At 42.7% G+C, this 23,332-nt stretch overlaps 1 long non-coding RNA gene across 1 annotated transcript; it reads right to left on the bottom strand.

The window, feature by feature from the left end:
• Positions 1 to 641: 641 nt before the first annotated feature.
• On the bottom strand, positions 642 to 13,828 carry LOC148149711 (uncharacterized). The gene is made up of 3 exons (XR_015757382.1): positions 13,754 to 13,828; positions 4,573 to 4,738; positions 642 to 805 (listed from the first exon to the last, which is right to left on the bottom strand). It is a non-coding gene; the product is annotated as an uncharacterized LOC148149711 (long non-coding RNA).
• Positions 13,829 to 23,332: the final 9,504 nt, after the last annotated feature.

Below are 23,332 nucleotides of genomic sequence, written 5' to 3'. Positions count from 1 at the left end.
TGCTGGAACAGCACAGCAGGTCAGGCAGCATCCAGGGAACAGGAGATTCGACGTTTCGGGCACAGGGCCTGAAATAAAGTTTTGACATTGGAGGCAATCCAGAGAATTCTTATGGAGAGAGCTTGTGTAGGCTGGTGTTGTACTCACTGCAGCTTAGAAGATGAGAGGTGACCTTATTGAAACATAGAGACTCTTAGGAGAGTTCTGAGGAAGGGTCATTGGATTTGAAACATTAACTCTGATTTCTCTCCACAGATGCCCTAGCTGCTGAGCTTTTCCAGCAATTTCTGTTTTTGTTTCTGATTTACAGCATCCGCAGTTCCTTTGGTTTTTAGATTCTTAAGAGCCTTGGCTAGATAAATACAGAGAGAGGTAGCTTTCCTTTCTTGGCGATGTTAGAACCACAGCACGTAATCTTAGAGTAAGGGGTCACCCATTTAAGATAAGTGAGGAGGAATTTCTTCTGTACAGGTAGTGAAGTTGTGGAATTTATTTTTCTGCAGAAGGCTATTGGGCCTGTGTTGCTAAGTAAATTCAAGGCTAAAAGTTTTAATCAGTAAGGGAATCACAGGTGAAGGGGCAAAGACATTAATAGGGTGATGAGGATTGTTAGACTAACCATGATTTAATTTACTGGCAGAGCAGAATCAATGTTCTGGATAGCCTTCTTCTCCCCTTTAATCCAATGGTGTATGTGCCAGAGGCCATAGTAATACTCTTGCCTCTTAGGTTGTGGGTTGTAGGTTCAAGCCAAGACTTCATCACGTAATAGACATTGTGTAAATGATGGAGAAGTTGTCTTTCTCTGTTGGAGAAATATAGAAGTAGGAAGATGTAAAAGTAATGAATTTAAGTCAGCTGAGGACTTCATTTATCTTTGAGGAATCTTAGTTAATGGAATCCTCTTCTGCCCAGAGCAGTAAGATGCTGGCTCATTGACTACATATAAGGTTGAGATAGAAATATCTTTGATCAGTTATAAAGTTGAGGGATATGAGGGACAGATAGTGGAATTGACCCATGATTCCATCAAATAGGAGAGCAGATCTAAGAGGCTGAATGGCCCATCCTCTTGATTCTTGCATGCATAGAATTTTTCAAAACAGAAGGTTGCTGTGTTGTATATAACGCTTGTTAGCAAACCCAAAGCCCAAGAAACAAAAGGGGCAGTAGCAGCATGGATACAGAACTGGCTACGAGATAGAGAATAGAGAATTGTTGTGAAAGCTCCTTTGAGAATGGACAGAGGTTTTTCCGAGGAACTCCTCAAAGTTCAGTACAAGGGCCGATGCTATCTTTCACATGCATTAGTGACTTGGATTTGGAGGTACAGACCATAGTATTGAAATTTGCAGATGGTATGAATTTTGGTGCAGATGTTGCTGGAGTTCAAAAGGCTGGTATAGGGCCAACCACTTGGCAGATGGAATTCCACACAGGAAAGTGTGAGGTGACACATGAAGAATGAAGTGAGAAAAATTCACGTAGCACTTCTGGAGGTATCTAAGGAAATATGGCACAAAATGTGGGCACGAATAGGCTGAATGGCCTATCCTCCTCCTGAGTCTTGCATGTTTAGAACTTTTCAAAAAAATGCTACTGTTTGCATGTAAGGCTTGTTAGCAAACCCAAAGTCCAGGAAACAAAAGGGGCAGTAGCAACATGGAAACACAACTGGCTAAGAGATAGAGAATAGAAAATTATTGTGAAAGCTCCAGGGGTGGCACGGTTAGCACTGCTGCCTCAAGTACTAGGGATTTGGGTTCGATTCCAGCCTCAGGTGACTGTATGGAGTTTGCACATTCTCCCTGTGTCTGCATGGGTTTCCTCTGGGTGCTCTGGTTTCCTCCCACAATCCAAAGATGTGCAAGTTAGGTGAATTGGCTGTGCTAAGTTGCCCATAGTGTTCAGGGATGTGTTGGTTAGAGGCATGAGTCATGGATAAACGTAGGGGAATGGATTTGGGTGGGATATTCTTCGCAGGGTCGGTGTGGACCTGTTGGGCCGAAGGGCCTGTTTCCACACAGTAGGGATTCTAATTTCAATTCTAAATCTTTAAAAGTGGCAGGACAGATTAGCAAAGCAGTTAATCAAAGCATCCTGAGGTTTATAATTACAGATGGCTGGATGTTATAGTTTCCTGAATGGACAGATTTTCAGCCATGGTGGTGTGTATTTGAAATCTGACAAGTGGCTATCCAAGCTCTTTCCTGCCTACTCCGGTCCATTCTCTATGACCTTCATGGGAGAATGTGGTGGGTAAGGCACACCCTTTGGCTTGTCCAACTAAGTGACAATTAAGGGCCTCCATCTGCCTTCAAAGCAATAATATGCTGGACATTGGCAGATGTGCCAGAGTGCAAAGTCCGTGTTCAGAGAATAGACAATATAGATGTGGATGACACATCAATCAGGGGGTGCACCACACATATCGAGGGCATTCTCCCCACCCCCAAGATTTCATTTCTACCTTTGTTCTTCTCTCCCCATTTCCCTCATGGCTCTCCTTATGGTGATGATCCCTTCTTGCCCTCAACGCCCAAGGTTACCTCATGGTGGTCCTCATTGCCCTTCTTTGTGACAGTACTTGCAACACTAGAGACAACCATGACCAAAGGTCTGGTGCTGCAGGGGGCTGCTGGTTCTACTAATGAAGCAGATTAGCCAGCAACTTTTAAGGGTGGGTCAACCAACCCACTAAAGAGCAGGAGTCCAACACTCATCCTGTTTATGCTATCCCTTGTGTGCTATTACTATGGGGAAGGCCTTGTAAAAACCGTTCAGTTTGAGACTAACTTTTCTTCAACAGTGGACAAGGTGTGAGCAGTATGTTTCCATCTTGCATAAAATCCAGTGTTCAAATTACAAAACCCAGGAACCCATGATAAGCCAACATAAATCATTAGTTTGACTGCTGCTTCTAAGCGCAACATTTAGGAAAGTGTTGGAGAGAGTGCAGAAGAGATTTACGATGATGGTTTGAGAAATGAGTAATTGCAGTTCCAAGGATAGACTGAAAGGCTGGGTTTGTTCTCCATAGAGCTGAAAATGTTTGGAGGAGATTTGATAGAGCTGTTTTAAATCATGAATGATTTGGATAGAGTAAATAAAGAATAACACCGTTTTGTATGGCTGAAGTGTCAAAATATAGAAGACACAGATTTAATGTGATTGACAAAAATACCAGAGATGGTCAGAATTTATAAGCATTACTGATATGGTAGTGAATAAATATGCATTAATAGGGACTTAGGTAAATATGTGTGAAGGAAATGTTACAGAGACACGGAAAAATAACAGGCAAATTTAACTTGCTGAATTGCACTTTTAAAAAAGCCAGTGAAGACTCAATATATGAATCAGCCTCTGTTTATCTTGTACACTCCTTGAATCTATGGTTCTGTGATAATCAAGGCTATCACTCCCAATGTTGCGCAGATGGAGGTGCCATCTTTAAAATATATTAAGCTGAAATCTCATCTGTGCTTTCATGTGGATGCTAAAGATTTTATGGTTTATTTTTCAAGGTTTTGGAGAATTCTTCTAGTTCTCTGGCCACATTGTTTGCTTCAGTCTACATCACTAGAAGGTTACCTTGTCATTAACTTATAAGATCAGGAGAAATTGGAGCATGAGTTGGCCATTTGGTCTAACAAGCCTGCTCCACATTGGATAAGGTCATATCTGATCTGATTGTGGCCTAACCTCCACTTTCCTGTCTGTCATAAAGTCATAAAGTCAGACAGCACAGAAACAGACTCTTCGGTCTAACCAGCCCATGCCGACTATAATCCCAAACTAAACTAGTCTCACCTGCCTGCTCCTTTTATCTCATAGCCTTTATCTCCCTTGTGAATCAAAGATCTGGCTACCACAAGCTTCAGTGGATTCCTATCTTGACCTGGTGTATTGTTGTTGTTGGCACTTTGTTATGAACAAATTGTTGGCTGAAGTGCCCGATATTAAAGCAGTAGATGTTCTTTAAAAGTACTGCACTTTACTGCAAGGTATCTTGGGAAATCCTAAGAGGGTGAAATGTGCTACATAAATGCAAGTTCTTTTTTTGCGAAGGACATGTTATCAAGATATCCTTACAGCTCAATGATCTATTGCTCGTGGAGAATCAGAAAGCTGGAGGGCAGTACACCATTGAAAAGGTTACAAGAGTTAAGATGTAATGACTGTTGGCTAAACGTCTGCAGTATATAAGATGTTTAAGACATTAAATTGTTACTCCAATGTGACATTCTCAATGTGCCACTGGAGTTAGAAATCCTCCTCAGACTTGTGAACATTATTAAAATACGTTGAGTGTTTTTTGAAACTCAGAAATCATGTGCCAAATGCTTTCACTCCTTGTTCCTGTAGAAACCTCATCAGTGACACATGGAAAAATGTTCATTTACGTCAAAACTCACGGTGTGAGACATTTTACAAATTCCTTTTCAGTGCTAATATGTTTGTTCTGTTCTATTACACACTGGAAAAAAAAAATCACGGGAAAGAGTTTTTATCAGTCTATCTGTAAACATTTAATCGGAAAAGTAATAATACAGATATAGTATAACTTACTCAGTGCTAGAGGTCAACATTTTCTTGTTTGAGGGTGAGAAAGTTTATTGAGAGGCGAGCTGAATCTCCAAAACATGCAAGGTACATAAAAGCTTCGAGTTTTCCTGACAACTGATTTTACAGCAGGTGCTCTTTTCCTTCCCAAGTTTAATAATTTTTGAGGGGTCTGTTGAAATTGAGGGAGAGAAAAACAGTGAAAGGAAATAGGTATACCAGGTATAAAGTAACATCAATATCACTTCTAAGCGAATGCTAAAAATAGTTAGGGAGTTGACCCTTCCTCCACTTCCAGAAAATGAAGAAGATCTCCACATGGGAACAAGATCACCGTGCTGAGACAAGACGGTCACACAAGGACATCACTACATCACCACACAGGGAGACCACCACACAGGGAGACCCCCACACAGAGATCACCACAAAGGGAGACCACCACACAGGGAGACCATCACACAGGGAGACCCCCACACAGGGAGACCACCACACAGGGAGACCACCACACAGGGAGACCATCACACAGGGTGACCCCCACACAGAGATCGCCACACAGAGATCACCACAAAGGGAGATCACCACAAAGGGAGACCACCACACAGGGAGACCATCACACAGGGAGACCATCACACAGGGAGACCATCACACAGGGAGACCACCACACAGGGAGATAATCACACAGGGAGACTATCACACAGGGAGACCATCACACAGGGAGACCCCCACACAGGGAGACCATCACACAGGGAGACGACCACACGGGAGACCCCCACACAGGGAGACCATCACACAGGGAGACCACCACACAGGGAGACCCCCACACAGGGAGACCATCACACAGGGAGACCATCACACAGGGAGACCATCACACAGGGAGACCCCCACACAGGGAGACCATCACACAGGGAGACCATCACACAGGGAGACCATCACACAGGGAGATCATCACACAGGGAGATCATCACACAGGGAGACCATCACACAGGGAGACTGTCACACAGGGAGATCATCACACAGGGAGACCATCACACAGGGAGAGAACCACACAGAGAGACCCCCACACAGGGAGACTGTCACACAGGGAGACCCCCACACAGGGAGACTGTCACACAGGGAGACCACCACACAGGGAGACCATCACACAGGGAGACCATCACACAGGGAGAGAACCACACAGAGAGACCCCCACACAGGGAGACTGTCACACAGGGAGACCACCACACAGGGAGACCATCACACAGGGAGACCATCACACAGGGAGATCATCACACAGGGAGATCATCACACAGGGAGACCATCACACCGGGAGAGAACCACACAGAGAGACCCCCACACAGGGAGACCATCGCACAGAGAGACCATCACACAGGGAGACTGTCACACAGGGAGAGCATCACACAGGGAGACCATCACACAGGGAGAGAACCACACAGAGAGACCCCCACACAGGGAGACTGTCACACAGGGAGACCCCCACACAGGGAGACCATCACACAGGGAGACCATCACACAGGGAGACTGTCACACAGGGAGACCCCCACACAGGGAGACCATCACACAGGGAGACCATTACACAGGGAGACTATCACACAGGGAGACCACCACACAGGGAGATCACCACATCACCACACTGGGAGATCACCACACAGGGAGACCACCACGGCAGGCCAGAGATGTTTCCAATGTATCTGTTGGGTCTGTTTCAATAATGGGACCTGCCCAGGGTTGATGATGGAGAAATCTGAGAATCTTTAAGGCTTGAAATGTTGCTCAGTCAGGCTAACCCAGGAGCTCCTCTTTAACACAAAGGCAGTTAAAGGCAAATTCAAAAATTTGAACACCCATTGTTATTTTGGGCATTTCTTGCCAGGGCTAGATAAGGATGCAGGCAGTCAACTCACACATAGCACTGTTGTCCTTTATTTACCCTAACTATTCCCCCCCCTTCCACCCAACCCTACTCCCTGTCATTGTATTGGAGTAAGTTTTGTTCTTTGAGTAAATGTGATTCCCTTTCTCTTATAAACTGTGGGGTTCATGTATAACAGCTTTCAAATAACCAACCCAACCACCCTGTAGCTCAATATTTCAATTCCCCCTCCCACTCCACCAAGGATATGCAGGTCTTTGGACTCCTCCATCGTCAGACCACAGCGAAACGACAGTTGGAGGAAGAACGCCTCATCTTCCGGCTAGGAACCCTCCAACCACAAGGGATGAACTCGGATTTCACCAGTTTCCTCATTTCCCCTCCCCCCAGCCTGTCTCAGTCAAATCCATCAAATTCAGCACCGCCTTCCTAACCTGCAATCTTCTTCCCGACCTCTCCGCCCCCACCCCAGTCTGACCTATCACCCTCACCTTGACCTCTTTCCACCTATCACATTTCCGACGCCCCTCCCCCAAGTCCCTCCTCCCTATCTTTTATCTTAGCCTGCTGGACCAACTTTCCTCATTCCTGAAGAAGGGCTAATGCCCGAAACGTCGATTCTCCTGTTCCCTGGATGCTGCCTGACCTGCTGCGCTTTTCCAGCAACACATTTCCATCTATAACAGCTTTCCTCCTAAAATACTTACTTTGGCGGACTGAAGCTGAGAAACATCTGAGCAAGTGTAGGCCATTCAGTGCATCAAACCTGTTCCAGCATTAAGAAACAAAAGCAGAAATTGCAGGAAAAACCCAGTAGAGTTCTGATGAAAGGTCACTGGCCCCAAAATGTAAACCATGCTTTCTCTCCACAGATGCTGCCTGACCCGCTGAGTTTTTCCAACAATATCTGCTTGTCTTTCTGATTTCCAGCATCTGCAGTTCTCTGTTTGTTTTCCTATTGCATCAATCAATTCAATCATCCACCTCAATGTCACTTTCCCATGGCAGATTCCACATTCCGTGAGGAGGGATAAATAGAAGTCCCGTATAGCAGGTCACTCAGGAGCAAAGTCCGAAAGCATTTCACCATCTAAAAGATAGCGGGATTCTGGAATTCCCTCTCTCAAAACTGTGAGGAATAGATTATATTTTAGGTGATAGTATCAAGAGATATGGTGCATAGATGGATAAATTAAACAGGGGTGCAGATTAACAATGATTTAATTGAATGGCTGAGCAGGCTTGAAAGGCTGAATATTCTGTCCTCAATCCAAATTTACAAGGATGTTGCCGGGGTTGGAGGGTTTTGAGCTGTAGGGAGAGGCCTGGAGTGGTCGTGGCTCAGGGGCGACCTTCTAGAGGTTTATAAAATCATGAGGGGCATGGTTTGGGTGAACAGCCCCCTTGGGTGGGGGTGTCCAAAACTAGAGGATGTAGATTTAAGATGAAAGAGATTTTAAAGGGACCTGAGGGGCAACATTTTCACGCAGAGGGTGGTGCGTGTATGGAATGAGTTGCCAGAGGAAGTGGTGGAGGCTGGTACAATTGCAACATTTAAAAGGCATCTGGATGGGTATATGAAATGGAAGGGTTTAGAGGGATATGGGCCCAATGCTGGCAAATGGAACAAGATTAATCTAGTCGGCATGGACAATTTGGACCTAAGGGCTTGTTTCCATGGTATACGACTCGATGACTCTGTGTTCTTACACACTATTAGATACAGAGAACAGCAAGGGATTTTACAATTGGACAAAATGGAAACTTAAGGGGAATCTTTCAGATTTATTCTTGGCTTTACTACAACAGATTTATTTAAGTGATGATATTGAAATTAACTGCTTTGAGAACATGCATTGTGGCACGATCATGCGCCCACCATAAAGTCAACATCATCTATAATCTTTTAAATGCAGGAAGGATAATCAAATAACTGATATAAATGGCCACTTTAATTATCTGAAAGAATTTGCTTATAGCTTGTGCCCTGCTGTATGTGTGGTAAATAACTGCTGTTTCAGTGGATTATTTCCATTACACGTTCTTATTTGTTAATCATTTCAACAGCAGGTTTTACAGCTTCATCCTTGAGGTGGCGCTAGAATACAATATGGATAAATTAGACCCAGATGCATACACACAAGTTTAATTCCTCTCGTACCTGGTTCCTGCATTTATTCATCTACCTAAAACCATATGAAATTTTAAAACATCCATTGTAAAAGATATATGAATTAAAATATATGCAAACTTAACCTTATCCATTTTTTAAAATCTTACTGGGAATAATAGTCAACCTTACTTTACTAAGAGTTAAATGACAGATGGTGATGATTCATATTGACATAGTGGGCACTTCAACAATATAAACATACACCAGTGAATGATGACAAGGGAATAAGATGGATATTAAAGCAGTTGAATACAAGTGCATCTGCAGACTTATATAATGACAACTAAGTACATTTATTTGTTCCAACTACTTCCTATTTATGTCAGTTTTGATAGACGATGGAAATTGTTATTTGCCCAATGCTCACTTACAAAGTGACATATGTCTACATTGTTTGTTCAGTAAGATATGCAAGTCAGACCTGATTCTGTGTTAGTAAGATCTTATCCTTCATCTGTAATCCTGGGAACTGCCACACCTAGCACCTCTTAGATCAGGTACTTTCCACACAGCAGATGTACTTTCTGACTGAAACAGAGTCCAGGAAAATAGTGAAGAAGTCAACAATGCTTGTTGCTGAGCCTTACAGTATGATATTTAGTTCTAACTGTATAATCTATTGAGCCGTAATGGAGCATTTTGTTACTCTGACAGTATTTATTTGAATTTCAACTTTGGCTTTTGAGAAATTACATATATTGAAATCTTCCCATCAGGGCTGGTGTTTTCTCCCAATGATATTTAAGCGCAAATCATTCTTCAGGCACTTTTTCTTTTAAAGAAGCTTGCACTATTGAGCCCCTTTAACATGGAAAATGTCTCAGATTTCTGTCTGTAAACCTGGCTGAGATGAAAAGAGATATATAGGAATGGGAAGCCCTGAGTGTAGGGTCAAGCCTATGTAGTTGAAGGTACGGACAAAGGAGCAGAAGTTGCGGGGGGGGGGGGGGGGGTTGGCTCCTTCCTAAGAACTGAAATTCAGTCAATAGCAGGAAGTGGCATAGAGTCAGAAGGTGTTGGATCTGTGTGAGCAGAGTTGAAGAACTGCAAAGGATAAAAGACCCTGTCAGGAGTCATGCACACGCTTCCTAGCAGTAGTCAGAATGTGAGGAAGAAAATAAATCAGGAGATAGAGAAGGCATGTAAGAAATGATTTGGAGGAACCGGGTAAACTGGGGTTGACAATGTTAAAAATCACACAACACCAGGTTATAGTCCAACAGCTTTATTTGGAAGCACTAGCTTTTAGAAGTGCTGCTTCTTCATCAGGTGCTTTGTGGCTATCAAGCCTGCGTCTTCTGATTCTGCTCCACAACCACCTGCTGAAGAGCAGCACTTCGAAAGCTAGTGATTCCAAATAAACCTGTTGGCATGTAAGAAAGGCAGGGTTACAACATGCTTGGGGGCCTTCGATATGAAGGTGGACTGAGAAAATCAGGTGTGTAGCAGGTCTCAAGAAAAGGAAATCTTGGAATGTCTACAAAATTTTTTTTGGAGAATCTCGTGGTAGAACACACTACAGAACAGGCATTCTGGATTTAGGGATGTGTAATGAAGTAGCCTTGATTAGAAAGTTCAAGTGAAGGCACCCCGAGGAGACAGTGACCATTATATGATAGAATTGACCCTGCAGTTTGAGAGGGAGAAGCTGGAATCAGATTCAACGGTATTACAATTGAGAAACAGATACTACAAAGACACAAGGGAGGAACTGGGTTGAGTGGAAAGGGAGTCTTGCAGGGCAGATGGTGGAGCAGCAATGGCAGGGGTTTCTGGGGGTAATTCAGGAGGTACAGCAAAGGTTTATCCCCGGGACGAGTCAAGGGGAGGATGAGGCAACCATGGCTGACAAGGGGAGCCAGGAACACGTTAAAAGCAAAAGAACAAGCATAGAATGTCGTGAAGGTTAGTGGGAAGCCAGAGAATTGAGAATCCCTAAATCCAGAATGCCTGTTCTGTTGATGTTCATGGATGCGGATTGTTAGCTGTCTTCCTGTTTGTCCTATATCAACTAGCCACGAAACGCCACGACCAGCTATCCTTAGTAGCCATACACGCAGACGACAAGCAACATGAATTCGACTGGGACAACGCTACCATTATAGGGCAAGCTAAACAAAGAACAGCCAGGGAATTCCTAGAAGCATGGCACTCATCCACAAACTCCATCAACAAACACATCGACCTGGACCCAATATACCAACCACTACAGCGGACAGCTGAAACTGACAACTGGAAGCGGCAGGGACAGGCCACTATAAATGCCGAAGGAAACACCACAGAAGCGCTTCACAGGAGGCTCCCAAGCCCTGAGGATGTCACCAAGACAGGGGACGAAACGTTTGCAACAAATATTCCCAGCTCGGCGAACAGAACCACAACAACGAGCACCCGAGCTACAAATCTTCACCCAAACTTTTAACTTACAGGTTCATTTGACAGTTATGAAGGCAAATACAATGTGAGCATTCATTTCAACAGGACTAGAATACAAGAGCTGAGATGTATTGCAGAGGTTGTATAAGAGTCTGGTCAGACTGCATATGGATATTGTGAGCAGATTTGGGCCTCACCTTGAAGGGGTTCAGAAAATATTTAAAAGGATGTTGGAGGGTTTGAGTTACAGGGAGAGGCTGAGGCTGTTTTTCCTGGAGCATCGGAGACTGAGGGGTGACATTATAGAAGTTTATAAAGTCATGGTGGGCACGGACAGGATAAACAAACATTGTCTTTTCCCTGGGGTCAGGGAGTCCAGAACTAGAGGGCATAGGTTTAGGATGAGAAGGCAAAGATTTAAAGGGGACCTAAGGAGCAACTTTTTCATGCACAGGATGGTGCGTATATAGAATGACATGCCAGAGGAAGTGGTGGAGGTGGGTGCACATACAACATTAGAAAGGCATCTGGATGGGTACATGATTAGGAAGGGTTTAGAGGATTATGGGGCAAGTGCTGGCAAATGGGACTGAATTTATTTATGATATCTGATCGGCATGGACGAATTGGACTGAAGGGTCTGTTTCCATCTTGTACATCTCTATGACTGTATGACTCTATCTGAGGAAGGATGTACTGGCATTGGAGGGGTCCAGAGGAGGTTTACATGGATGATCCTAGGGTTGAAGGCTGGTTATATGAGGAATGGTTGAGAATTCTGCGTCTGTACTTAATGGAGGATAAGGGGGTGTCTCATTGAATCTTGCAGAACACTAAGAGGCCTGGTTAGCATGGACGTGGAGAAGCTGTTTTAATAGTAGGAGAGACCAGGATCTGAAGGCACAGTCTCAGAGTGAAAGGGCAACCCTTTAGAAGTGAGATGAGGAGGAATTTCTTCAGCCAGAGGGTGGGGAATATGTGGAACTAATTGCTGCTGAAAGCTGTGGAAGGCAAATCATTAAGTGCATTTTGGACAGAAATAGATAAGTTCTTGATTGGAAAGGGAATCAAGGATTACAGAGACAAGGCAGGAGAATGAGGTGAGAAACATATCGGCCATAATTAAGTGGTGGAGCGGACTCAGTGAGCTGAATGGCCTAATTTTGCTGCTGCATTTAATGGTCTTATGGCATGGTGAGACCAGAATTGAAGGACCAAAGGAATGATTGTTTCACGGTGTGTTGGGGTGAGGGATCAAAATAAAATGGGCTGATTTTAATTCTTGAATGAGTGGTTAATTGGAGAGATGCATGAAGAGAAAGAAATCAGACTTTGACAATTTTAATCCCTGACCTCTTTACGATCCCATCAAACCTTCTCTCATCCAGAACAGGTGAGTAGTGTGCAGAAAATCTGCAGAACATTGGACAATCATAGACCACCGTCTAGCATGTCCTAGTTATGGAAAAAGGTTTTGGGAAAATTCTGAATGAGTGAAGCCCACAAGATAAAAACAGTAAAACTGGAGAATGAGATATTCTGGTCTTCCTCATCTTGTATACTTGACACTGGTTAAGGAAGCGGAGTTTAGATCAGAGTGGTCAGGCAGCATCCGAGGAGCAGGAAAATCGATGTTTCAGGCAATAAGAAAGCATCAAGGGCAAATAATGTGCTGATGCTCTGAGAGAGAGGTTTGATGTTACTGCATTTGTTCTGCCTAACTCCCTCTCTTGTACAGCAGCCTTTCTGACCTAGACATCTCTGACAGGGCATTATCTCAACATTTGTAGATGACACAATACTTGGAGGCATTGTGAAACTGTGAGGAGGATAGTGCATAACTTCAGAAGGGCTTAGACTGGTTGTTGGGATGGGTGGCTCAGTGACAGTTGAAATTCAATATGGAGAAGTGATAGATTTTGGGAGGAAGAACATGGAGGGTCAATATAAAACAAAGCAAGGAATGGCAGGAGCAGAGGGACTTGAGTGTATGTACATAAAACATTCAAGATGTCAACACAAATTGAGACATTAGTTAATAAAGCCTTCAGTACCCTAATATTCATTAATTGGGGTATAGAGTACAAAATGTTCTCACTTGTGAAAGAATCGAAAACCATAAGCACAGTTTTAAAGTAATTCATAAAAGAATCAGATGTGATGAGAGGGTAAGCTTTATTATACAATGGCAGGCTAGGGTCTGGAAAAAACTGGCTGAGAGAGGGATTAAATTAAGGCATTCCAAAGGGAATTAGATGGTTATTTGAAAAGGAGCAATATATTGGGCTTGGGGAAGAAGGCATGAAGACAGCACATAGTGCAATGTTCATTAGGGGCGACACAGTGGCTGAGTGGTTAGCACTGCTGCCTCACAGCACCAGGGACCTGGGTTTGATTCCCAACTCAGGAGACTGTGTGCAGAGTTTGCACATTCTCCCTGTGTCTGTGTGGGTTTCCTCCGGGTGCTCTGGTTTCCTCCCACAATCCAAAGATGTGCAGGTTAGGCAAATTGTTCAGGGATGTGTAGGTTAGGTGCGTTATTCTGGGGTAAATGTAGAGTAGTAGGGGAATGGATCTGGGTGGATTACTCTTTGGAGGGTCGGTGTGGACTTGTTGGGCCAAATGGCCAGTTTGCATACTGTAGGGATTCTATGAGCTGCAGTCGGCACATGGGCTAAATGATCTCCATCTGCACTGTGACAATTCAATGATTCTTTGACTTTAAGAATCTGAGGACAGCTGATATCCGAGTCTCTTCTTGTGAATACCTGGCTGAAATTTCCACCGAGGTGACTGTTGATTGTATACGATTGAGTAATTGTAAGCAGATGGTGGGTATTAACTGAAGAATTACTTGTGTACCTGTAAATAAACACAAACTGAAAGTGATTGAATTAGGTACTTACTCATGTAAATGTAAAATAAAAGCTTTTAATAAATAAAATAAGAGTGCGTAAACATTGAGCCAGTTACAGCCTTCAACATACTACTCTTCACCCTCATCGCATCCAACATTTTGTCCAAGAAATCATTGGCGAATTGGACACTACCTTCCCTTACTTGCCATAAATCCTGCCAACTGGCAAGGTGTTTTAAAAAATGGTTTTCACAGTCTTTTTCCTCATCCTTCTTTGCAAAGAGAAACTGAGCCTTTAAATGCTGGTTGAGAAATTACATCCTTCGGTTCAATTCTAGGGATGCATCAGACACTAACATCTCACATGCTTCATGTCAGTCTCAGGTTTAATATCAGGAACTGCAACTCACTTACACGTGTCTGAATTGCAAAAGAAAAACAATTATGACACCAATCAACTTAATTAACAATGGAGCACATCAGCATGAGAGAAGTAAAAACTTTAGCGAGTGCAGGGGCCTTGTGACAGCAGGAGGTTAATTCAGCCCAATTAGTATGCGAATTAGTACTTTTCAATTGCTTAATAAGATGTCAATGTTTGAAGCTGTCCAAAGCACGTATAAAAAAGAAAAACCTGTTTTATTTTCAGAAAACATTTAATGAAATGTTATTGCGTTAGAATTATCTCTGCTAAAACAGAACCCCTTCCTGTTGCCTTTGGAAGCAGCCTGAAATCATATCATGATTCATACAATTGTGATAACTACTAGGATTATATTGAATACAATGGCCCTGTCTCTGATTGATCTCTGCAACTTACAGATGGCTCAGTTCAGTTCCATTGAACTGTTCAGTTCAGTTCCATTGAACTGAACTGTGGACATCTTATCTTTTACAAAACCATAAAATACTGGTGTGCTCAGACCTCAATATATCAGGTCAATGATCTTTCTTCAGATCTGTGAACATTCAGAAGTATAATAGGTGCTAAGCAAGTGGAAAGGTCTTAAAAGAACAAAAGTTCTAAAACAGGGAAACAGATGAGATTTAAAATTTTTTGATACTGAGCCAAAAGAATAGTAATAACATATGTGAAGGACAAAATATGTAGATAGAGGAAGTGTGAATGGTGAGATGATGGGCAGCTGCTATTTGAAACCAAAAGGAAAAAGAAACTTTCAAAATGAGAGGAAACAAAATGGGTGCAGAATTAAGATTTGAAATTGTTGTACTCAGTTTTGAGTCAGGAAATATGTAAAGGGCCCAAGTGCTAATGTAGAACTTCATTGGAAAGCTGTAGAACATGAAAGAAAGAGATGTTACCACGAGTGTAAAATGTAGAAATAAATTGACGGGAAACTCAGGGCCACCCTTAGGGACTGAATGGTGGTGCTCTGCAAAGCAGTCACCCAAATTTTAAACAACTACCTTTTTGGATGAGTGAAAAAGATCTGTGGCAATGTCCTGCAGAAATAACTGGTAAGTTGCCCTTGGTATCTTGGTTAAAGTTTATCCTTTACTAAAAATTGGTCATCACCATATTGCTATTTGGAAGAAAATTGTAGCATTGACTTCCAGTTCCAAAGGTCACTGCTATACTCAGGCTTCAGAGGCTCACACACTATTACAGGAATTAGAGGGAACACTGGTTGCATGTCGTGAGATTGTGATGATAGCACGACTGTTCCTCTTAACAGTATACATGTACTTACATTCTGACCTGAGACATAATGCAACATGGCCAATGTTTTGACCTTCTAACTATTTTTATCACAGATTTCTGGCAACCACAGTTCATGCTTTGCAATCTTACCTTCTGCTTGTCTTTCCAAAACAACGAGGAGCTACTCTGCTGAACATATTTGTATCTCAGCAGTGTTGTGTCATTCCAGGTCCAACCTATTTTAAAGAAAATACGTCCAATCTTCACAAAGAGCACAGTATTGCAGAGTTTGAATGAGAAAACCCGAGGCTGTATGTTCAAATCCTAGCATGCTAAATCGGGCAATATAATTCAGCATATCAGGTAATTTGTGGGGAAGTGTTAAAGGGACCATGAAAGTTGCTTATTATTACTTGTGAAAGGGAACATAGCATGTCTGCTTGACCTGGGCTACAAATGTTTTCATATGGTTCACTCAATGCCTTTAAGGAATTGGCAGCAGGACAAAAGAAACACACATTTACATCAAAGGAGAACAAATTCAAAGCTAAGACCAAGAAGGAAACAATAGCAACATAAATGAATCAGCAACATAACTAGGATTGCAAAGATAGCATGAAAACAGTGCACAGGACTAAATAAGATGAAACAAAAACCCCAAGAAGGTTCTTCCTTGGAACTTCTCCATTCATCTATGAAATGTAAAGAATTAGGGTTGACATTCTCTCTCAAGCAGACGTCTGGAATGCCTTGTAAACATGGCAGTCTTAAAAGCCAAGCCTTAACCGTGGCAGGAAATGCATCTCTATCTTGAATGCCCTGAAGCTACTCATTGGCTCCAAGCCATCACAATATCAAATGTTTTGCTCGATCTTTATGATGAAAGTACTAGATCCAAAGGAGCCAAATACCATTGGCCAGAGTTTGCATGGTGCTCACTGCATCCGGAATCAAAAATGTTAATCAATGTCTATTTGACATCCTGCAGTCCAAATTTTAATTTTATTATACCTTTTGCCTTTGAATCAGAATGTTGTGGGCTCAAACTCCACACCAGCAAGAACTTCAAACCAAGAACTAGACTGCCGCTTCAGTGCAATCATTGAAGAGTACTGCATTTGCAGATAAGATATGGAGGTGCCGGTATTGGACTGAGGTGGACAAAATCAAAAGTCACATAACACCAAATTTTAGACCAACACGTTTATTTGAAATCACAAGCTTTCAGAGTGCTGCTCCTTTGTCAGGCGACCTGACAAGTAAACCTGTTGGACTACAACCTTTTGTTGTGTGACTTCTGATCTTACAGATACGATCTTAAAGCAAATCCCTGTTAAAATGGATATGCAAAGTCCTATAGGACTATTTTGAGGAATGGTACTATGGGTAGGCCATAACCTGAAAGAGCAAGAAGTGGATCTTTCAGTCTTTTGAGTCTGCACTGCCGTTCAGTGAGATCATGGTTGATCTGATAATGCTCAACATCACTTTGCTGCCCTATCCCTACAACCATTGAGTCCCTTATTGATTAAAAATCTGTCTTTCTCTGTCCTGAATATACTTAATGATCAGCACTGATCCCTGCGGCACTCCACTAGTTGCAGGTCTCCATCAAACAAAACAATCAAACAGTTACAAATCTATTTGCCCATTATCTTATGACAGTTTGTGGAACTTTGCTGTGTAAAATGTGGCTGCAACATTTTCTACATTATAATTTGCAACAATTCTATAAAAAGGACTTTGTTGGTTGGGTTACTAAGGACAGTTATATAAATGCATGTCCTTTTTTAAATGAAATTTCTGTGGAAGTTACAATGACAGTGTATAAGAGGCCATTCTGGTCCGCTATCGGAAGTTTTACTTGAATAATAGCCACTGATTGTAAATGGAAGTCTTAGTGATGATGTATTTTTCATAACTATTACCTGAATTCAAACTCACTCTGAATTGACTTTGTGACAGATAATATGATTAATCAAACAAAGACATGAAGAGGATAAATGTTTTCATTTACAAATGGTGTGGCTGAAAAAAGGGAGAGAACGATCAGGGTCTTAGATGGAATCCCAGCTTTGAATGTATTGTTTTCATCAGACAGCTGCTCGCTCCTCAGATAAGGACCAACTTTAACAGGTTTTACGTGGCGCTGAGGAGGATAATCGCGAAAAAAAAATCGAATGGCATTTCCTTTGGAAAAGGTTATAATGAACGAGTCTTGAAAGTCTAATGACAGATGGAAAAATTACCCCTCAGGCTTGTCAACTTATCTAAGCATCTGCTAAATCAACATTGGATTATTAGACAAGGTTCTGCTTGGTATGTTAATTTGTCTGCAACATGTAGGTTAAGATCCCACTATCTAAAAGTCTTATTAACAATTCATATGCTTTCAAATGGATACCTCTTTTACATGTATTATGAATAATTAAATATACTGCTTCCATTGATAAAAGCTTATTATGAATGAAGATTTTGTACAAGCAAGCAAAACTTTCCAATCTAATAAATCTACAAATATCATTCACCCCAAATTATAAGACAAATCACAAAATAAGTGTTCCTATCGCTATTTTTCACAAATTTGAGTACCTAAAATATATAAAGATTGGAGGGATTTTTAATTAATTGATGCGTCTCTCAAATATGGAGGGCCGTTAACTTTTAACAGCAGTCTGCTGATAACATATAATCAAACTTCTAAGTTTAAATTTGAGATATTTACTTCCCTAATTAAGGATGCTGTTATCTGGATAATGATAGTTGCTCTTTGTAGCTTTGCTATTTTACGTGTAGAGTGCAGGTGCAGCTCAGAAAGAAGAAGCAAACTGGGTGTATCCTGAAGTCATTGTGGCAAAGCTGATGTGCTGATTGTTTTTGTCTGATTGATAGAAAACAAATTTGTTCGGCTCAGTACAATTTTCTCCAGCTGTGCTATAATGCTCCTGATGGGCTTTCCGGTGTTCGATATTAAAACAGGCGTCGGATTGGGGGAAATCTTTGCAATCTGATCCCAGCAGAACATCGCCTCAAGTCTTTTATAATAATTCTGCTCTTTTAAATGTCAATGTCAGAACTACTAACTATGTTCTTTTAAATCTGCTTACAGCTCTGGCTTTCTCTGCACCTTCGCTGTAGATGTAACACTATATTCTGCATTCTGGTCTATTACCCTGGTGTACTTATGTAAGGTATGATTTGTCTGGTTAGCACCCAATACAATACTTTTCACTCTATCTCAGTACATGTGACAATAAGAAATCAAATTAAAGCCTAATTGATATTTTGATGTTTTAGCTTGAACTGTAGAGGGGATGCAGACAACTGGCATTTGAGGTTATCCCATCTTGCCTAGACTCATTTTTTAAAATCTCCCTTTGTCCAGTCCCTTCCATTTGCATCTGCAATTCATCTGACACTTTACATCAGTTTCAGACTTTCCAGTTCATGGATTCCAGCTACCTCCTCTTTACAATGGATGTGGAATCCCTTTACAAGTCCATCCCCCATTATAATGGTCTCAGGCTCTCTGCTTCTTTCTGGAAGAAAGGCCTGAACCATCCCCACCTGTCCCCACCCCCCTGGCTGAGCTCAGCCTCACTTTGAAAATCTTCTCCTTTTAATCCTCTCACTTTCTTCCGGTCAAAAGGGTGGCCCCAGGCCCCAGTTATATCTCTCTCTTTGTGAGGTACGTGGAACATTCCATCTTCCAGTCCTTACTCACAACTCTTTCTCTGGTACGTTGATAACATCATTGGTGCTGCTTCCCGCTTTCGTCCAGAATTGGAAAAATTTATCTGTTTCGTTTCCAATTTCCATCCTGCTCTCATTCTCCCCTGGTCCTTCTCTGACTCTTTCCTTCCCTTTCTCAACATCTATGTTTCCAGTTTTGGGGTTAGGCCGGCCACCAATATCCACTACAAGCCACCAATTCCCACAGTTACCTTCACTATACATTCTCCTGTAAAGAGTCTATTCCATTCTCCGAGGTGCTCTGTCTCCGTCATATCTATTCTGATAATGCTACTTTCTGTGGGTGGGAGCCTGTGAAATGCCCACTTTTCTCTTCAACCAATGATTCCCCCCCACTGTGGGTGACAGGGCCCTTAGCTGTGTCTAATATATTCCCCAAACTTTGGCCGTCATGCCTTACTTTCGCTCCCACAACAGCAATAGGCTCCCGTGGGACTTCCCACCTCAGCAGCAACCAAAGAATCAAAAATTGCCATTTCTGCCACATCTAGTGTGCTACCGCCAATGGACACACATTGCCCCTCCCCTCCCCTGTCAGTCTCCTGCAGAGATTTCACCCTCCAGGAGACTCTGGTCCATTCCTCCTTCACGCCTAACACCTCCCTGCAGCCCCACAACAATATCCCAAAGCAATCTGCCCATTTACTTCCTCCTTCCTCACTATCCAAGGCCACATACACACCTTCCCGGTGAAGACACAATTTACCTGCACTTCATTGAATCTAGTCTCATGTATTTGCTGCTCATAATGTGGCCTCCTCTGTGCTGGCGAGACGAAATACAGACTGGCGACTGTCTTGTGGAACACCCACATTCTGTCCACAAAATTGACCCAAGCTTCAACACTTGCCTGCCACTTCAACACCCCACCAGTGCCTCCGGCCCCCCAGCTTGCTGCAGTGCTCCAGCAATCCTCAGCACAAGCTGGAAGAACAGCACCTCTATTTTCACTTGGGAACCCGCACATCCCTGAACATGTGGGCAATTTAGCTTAGCCAATTCACCTAACCTGCACATCTTTGGACTGCAGACACGGGGAGAATCTGCAAATTCCACACAGACAGACACCCAAGTCTCGAATCACATCTGGGTCTAGGTGCTGTGAGGCAGCAGTGCTAACCACTGAGCCACTGTGCCACCCTTACACCTGGTGGAAGATAATTCAAAAATTCAACTCAGGATCCATCCTCAGTGAATCCTTAGACAAGTTTGTAGTGAATTGTTAAAAAAAATCATCTGACACTTGCACTTGTTGGGATATTGAACTCTGTGTTTACAGCTGTATTTTTTTGTTCCACTCAGATTCTGAATCCTGATTTTGTGTTACTCCAATGGAGCAGATATCTAGTATTGTGTCATTGGTGAGAAAATTGTAACGTTTAAGATGATTTGATTGATGACTTGATTCATTTATTGTCACAAGTATTTTATTACAAAATACCAAAATGTGTTGTATATATCTGCTACCATCTTAAAAGGTGGAAAAATAAACCAAAACATAAAATATACAGGCAGAAAAATAAAGAAATAATGTTCAACTTTATAGTTCTCCTTATTAAGTGTCTCCTTACTGCACCACCGGAACAAGAGTCGCCACTCATTGGCATTACCTTGCCTCCACCAGATACTGCTGCCATCTTGCATCCTCCTGAACCTCACCAATGCAGCCACCACTGATGCTGCTGGATACTGCATTGGCCCAGATTGGACTCCGTCATTGCCTAGAATCCCTCCTGGGCCTACCTCACTGGTGCAGCCACCGCTGATACCACTGAGTCTTGTATTAGGCTCAAACCTGACTCCATCGCTGCCTCCATGAGGCTGCGCTGGATGCAGATGCTACAGAGAACTCTCACAGCAGCCATTAGCTGGTGCTGGGCCCACCTCATCAATGCAGAAGCTGCTAGGAACCCAAACCTGCCTCCCATACCTCTGCCACACTGGGCACACCTCTCCATCGCTGATGCTGCTGCTGCAGTGACGTATCAGTGCTATAATACATTTGCTGCAATACATTTTATTTTGATGGTGCTTCAATACAGTAGAAGTATCTGTTCTATATTGCATATTATTTTCCAACCTAATGTAAAATATAAACTGTGTGTTAATGCTTTAGAACTTATAACAGAACTATGTAAAACTGAAAATGATCAGGGATTAATTTGTCGGATATGTGGAACAGTCTATCTTCCACAGCTACACTGGCACCACCCCCCACCTTTTCCTCCGCTACATCGATGACTGTATCGGCGCTACCTTGTGCTCCCCCGAGGAGGTTGAACAGTTCACCGACTTTACTAACACCTTCCACCCCGACCTCAAATTTACCTGGACCATCTCAGACTCCTCCCTCCCCTTCCTAGACCTCTCCATTTCTATCTCGGGCGACCGAATCAACACGGACATTTACTATAAACTGACCGACTCCCACAGCTACCTAGACTACACCTCCTCCCACCCTACCCCCTGTAAAAACGCCATCCCATATTCCCAATTCCTTTGCCTCCGCCGCACCTGCTCCCAGGAGGACCAATTCTAATACCGAACAACCCAGATGGCCTCCTTCTTCAAAGACTGCAATTTCCCCTCAGACGTGGTTGATGATGCTCTCCATCGCATCTCCTCCACTTGCTGCTCCTCCGCCTTTGAACCCCGCCCCTCCAATCGCCACCAGGACAGAACCCCACTGGTCCTCACCTACCATCCCACCAACCTCCAGATACATCATATCATCCTTGGCCTCCATCACCAGTCCATGGCAACATAACGCCTGGAGGAAGAGCACCTCATCTTCTGCCTAGGAACCCTCCAACCACAAGGGATGAATGCAGATTTCTCCAGCTTCCTCATTTCCCCTCCCCCCATCTTATCTCAGTCCCAACCCTCGGACTCAGCACCGCCTTCTTGACCTGCAATCTTCTTCCCAATCTCTCCAACCCCACCCCTCTCCGGCCTATCACTCTCACCTTAACCTCCTTCCACCTATTGCATTCCCAACACCCCTCCCCCAAGTCCCTCCTCCCTACCTTTTATCTTAGCCTGCTTGGCACACCTTCCTTATTCCTGAATAAGGGCTTATGCCCGAAACGTCGATTCTCCTGCTCCTTTGATGCTGCCTGACCTGCTGTGCTTTTCCAGCAACACATTTTTCAGCTCTGATTTCCAGCATCTGCAGTCCTCACTTTCTCCTAATTAATTCTAACCTGGCAGTGTAAAATTGCACAAAGTTTGGTGTTTTACTCACAAAGTATCTATAATATGTTATGTGTAGTTTGAAGAATTTAGTTACATAGTGAGTCAGGTGAGCGTGTCATGCATTTTCAAGCTATTACACCCAAGGTACCAGTAATTGCTCATGAGTTAAACACCATTAAAATGAACTGAATGTCTGGAATGATCCATTGTATTTCACCCTGTAATGACCCCTGTATCACATACAAGGACAAGTTTCTCCATTTCAAATCTTATTTTATGATTTTGTTCCATTTAAATTGTGCCTGTCTGAAAAGAATGCCCGTACATTTGGTTTCTGATTCATTGAATAACAGAATAAGGCTCAATGGACCAAAAGTTTAACTCCTACTCCCTATGTCCCTATGTTTGATGACACCAGGGCAAAATGGTGCCTCCTTTTTCAAAAAGGAATACTCTGAGTGAAGAGCTGAAATAGTAAACATATATTTATATTGTGCTTTTACCATAATCATGTTCCAAGGCAATTCACTTAATTGCAAAGCAAATGGTGACAGCAAGTTATTTAGGAGTTATGAGGTCAGGTGATGAACTATTTTGTCAAAGACGTAGGCTTTTCAGAACGTCTTAAACCAAGAGAGAAAGGATGAGAAACAGAAAGTTTCAAGGAGGGTATTCCAGAAACCAAAGTGTTAGTTCCTGAAGGAAGAACAAGAGGAGTATAGCTATCTGGGAGAAAAGCACTTAGCAGATACCTCAATAGTCAATTTTTAAACTTAATTCCCCAAACTGAGCTGTAAATTAGACTTTTGCCCATACTGCTGGGAATATGTCTGATAACTAATGAACTCACAATTAAAGCAAATCTCCCACACAAAAGTA

This window comes from Chiloscyllium plagiosum, unplaced genomic scaffold (genome assembly GCF_037043375.1).
Source record: "Chiloscyllium plagiosum isolate Xiang-an unplaced genomic scaffold, Cpla_swu_hap1 HiC_scaffold_6, whole genome shotgun sequence".
NCBI lineage: Eukaryota > Metazoa > Chordata > Chondrichthyes > Orectolobiformes > Hemiscylliidae > Chiloscyllium > Chiloscyllium plagiosum.
This window is presented reverse-complemented; position numbering and strand designations above follow the sequence as displayed.